The 3,400-nt window shown below is 48.0% G+C and overlaps 1 long non-coding RNA gene across 1 annotated transcript; it reads right to left on the bottom strand.

Moving 5' to 3' along the window:
• Positions 1-1,037: 1,037 nt before the first annotated feature.
• LOC130327642 (uncharacterized) lies at positions 1,038-1,723 on the bottom strand. Its single transcript, XR_008871990.1, has 3 exons — positions 1,641-1,723; positions 1,387-1,516; positions 1,038-1,230 (listed from the first exon to the last, which is right to left on the bottom strand). It is a non-coding gene; the product is annotated as an uncharacterized LOC130327642 (long non-coding RNA).
• Between the last annotated feature and the right edge of the window lie 1,677 nt (positions 1,724-3,400).

Genomic DNA, 3,400 nt, shown 5'->3' with positions numbered 1-3,400 from the left:
CTCTGATCTCCTCTATATATATATATATGATGTCACCTCTCTGATCTCCTCTATATATATATATATATATATATATATATATATATATATATATATATATGATGTCACCTCTCTGATCTCCTCTATATATATATATGATGTCACCTCTCTGATCTCCTCTATATATATATATGATGTCACCTCTCTGATCTCCTCTATATATATATATATATATATATATATATATATATATATATATGATGTCACCTCTCTGATCTCCTCTATATATATATATATATATATGAGGTCACCTCTCTGATCTCCTCTATATATATATATATATATATATATATATATATATATATATATGATGTCACCTCTCTGATCTCCTCTATATATATATATATATATATATATATATATATATATATATATATATGATGTCACCTCTCTGATCTCCTCTATATGATGTTATCTGAGATCCCTGCAGTTCACATTTAACCCTTTGTTGTGGTGCTGGTTTCTATAGGGGGCCTGTCAGAATCTGCCTGCACATATCCAGTTGTTGTGCCCGCTGGCAGGGACCTCACCGCTGGCAGGGACACTGGATGGGGCGTTATTTGGGGAGCCCAGCATGGGGTCACCTCCAGGAGCAGCGCTCAATCCAGTTCCCAGAAGACAAGCATTATTGTGCAGTTTTCCATATGAAAGGCCGCTCACTCTTACTCCGGCCCGCCATTCCTGACAGGGATTGTGTTGCCGGGGTGATGTCCACAAGGACTTGGCGGCCTTGCTTCCCGCTGATATCATCGCTTCAGTAAACAAGAAGAGGGGAGATCCTGCACATTGGTGGTCAGCCCCCTCCTTTAACTGAAGAGGATGAATAATAACCCCATAGTGACTGTAGACACAGGTCCAACTAGATTGTTAGCCCCCCAGCATAGTAACCCCGACATGGAAGGAAACATGAAACAGAAGGATCTACCTGCAGGTCACTATGAGACATCAACCCCTATAGATGGGGCCGGTATATAACCTGACGTGGCATAGCCCATCTGGGGCCAACATATAATCTGACCTGATGTAGCCCACCTGGGGCCGATGCATGAGCTGCCAGCGGTACGAGGTCTTATCCTTCCAGCCGACGTTGCGCGGGTCCTTCCACAGCAGGCGCACTTGGTCAGGGGTGTTTCCTGTGTGCCACAAAGCGTTCCTCATGTATTCTCCAGGTCCGGTCTTTGACTTTACAGCCTGAAAAAAAGACCATGTGAACAGAAACACAAAGTAATATATATATATATATATATATATATATATATATATATATATATATATATATCCACTCAAGGCTAAAAGGTGATTTATTGCATCAGAGCATAAAGTGCAACGTTTTGGCTAACAAATCACCTTTTAGCCTGCATTCTACTGGACCTTGTTGTGACTGGTGCGGTTTCCTTGAGTGGAGAGTTTTATTTGGATCCAGTATGGCAAACAGGGGGATACTATGCACTGCAATACAGGCCATCCTGTGCTAAACCTGAGACAGAAAAAAAAATATGGTGGAAAATAAGTATTTGGTCACCTACAAACAAGTAAGATTTCTGCCTCTCACAGACCTGTAACTTCTTCTATAAGAGTCTCCTGTGTCCTCCACTCGTTACCTGTATTAATGGCTCCTGTGTGAACTTGTTATCAGTATAAAAGACACCTGTCCACAACCTCAGTCACACTTCAAACTCCACTACCAAAGAGCTGGCGAAGGACACCAGAAACAACACTGTAGACCTGCACCAGGCTGGGAAGACTGAATCTGCAATAGGCAAGCAGCTTGGTGTGAAGAAATCAACTGTGTGAGCAATAAAGTTTGCTAGAGAGCATTTGGATGATCCAGAAGAGGATTGGGAGAATGTCATATGGTCAGATGAAACCAAAGTAGAACCTTTTGGTAAAAACTCAACTCGTCCTGTTTGGAGGAGAAAGAATGACGAGTTGCGTCCAAAGAACACCATACCTACTGTGAGGCATGGGGGAGGAGACACCATACCTACTGTGAAGCATGGGGGCGGGAACACCATACCTACTGTGAGGCATGGGGGCGGGAACACCATACCTACTGTGAGGCATGGGGGCGGGAACACCATACCTACTGTGAAGCATGGGGGAGGAGACACCATACCTACTGTGAAGCATGGGGGCGGGAACACCATACCTACTGTGAGGCATGGGGGCGGGAACACCATACCTACTGTGAGGCATGGGGGCGGGAACACCATACCTACTGTGAGGCATGGGGGCGGGAACACCATACCTACTGTGAGGCATGGGGGCGGGAACACCATACCTACTGTGAAGCATGGGGGCGGAGACACCATACCTACTGTGAAGCATGGGGGCGGGAACACCATACCTACTGTGAGGCATGGGGGCGGGAACACCATACCTACTGTGAAGCATGGGGGCGGGAACACCATACATACTGTGAGGCATGGGGGCGGGAACACCATACCTACTGTGAAGCATGGGGGTGGGAACACCATACCTACTGTGAAGCATGGGGGCGGGAACACCATACCTACTGTGAAGCATGGGGGCGGGAACACCATACCTACTGTGAGGCATGGGGGTGGGAACACCATACCTACTGTGAAGCATGGGGGCGGGAACACCATACCTACTGTGAAGCATGGGGGCGGGAACACCATACCTACTGTGAAGCATGGGGGCGTGAACACCATACCTACTGTGAAGCATGGGGGCGGAGACACCATACCTACTGTGAGGCATGGGGGCGGGAACACCATACCTACTGTGAGGCATGGGGGCGGGAACACCATACCTACTGTGAAGCATGGGGGCGGGAACACCATACCTACTGTGAAGCATGGGGGTGGGAACACCATACCTACTGTGAAGCATGGGGGCGGGAACACCATACCTACTGTGAGGCATGGGGGCGGGAACACCATACCTACTGTGAAGCATGGGGGCGGGAACACCATACCTACTGTGAAGCATGGGGGCGGGAACACCATACCTACTGTGAAGCATGGGGGCGGGAACACCATACCTACGGTGAAGCATGGGGGCGGGAACACCATACCTACTGTGAAGCATGGGGGCGGGAACAACATACCTACTGTGAAGCATGGGGGCGGGAACACCATACCTACTGTGAAGCATGGGGGCGGGAACACCATACCTACTGTGAAGCATAGGGGCGGGAACACCATACCTACTGTGAAGCATGGGGGCGGGAACACCATACCTACTGTGAGGCATGGGGGTGGGAACACCATACCTACTGTGAAGCATGGGGGCGGAGACATCAGGCTTTGGGGCTGTTTTTCTGCTCAGGGACCAGGATGACTGATCCGTGTAATGGAAAGAATGAATGGGACCATGTATCGTGAGATTGTGAGTG

Source organism: Hyla sarda, unplaced genomic scaffold (assembly GCF_029499605.1).
Source record: "Hyla sarda isolate aHylSar1 unplaced genomic scaffold, aHylSar1.hap1 scaffold_3006, whole genome shotgun sequence".
Classification (NCBI taxonomy): domain Eukaryota; kingdom Metazoa; phylum Chordata; class Amphibia; order Anura; family Hylidae; genus Hyla; species Hyla sarda.
Note: the sequence above shows the minus strand (reverse complement) of the source record. Positions and strands in the feature narration are given on the sequence as shown.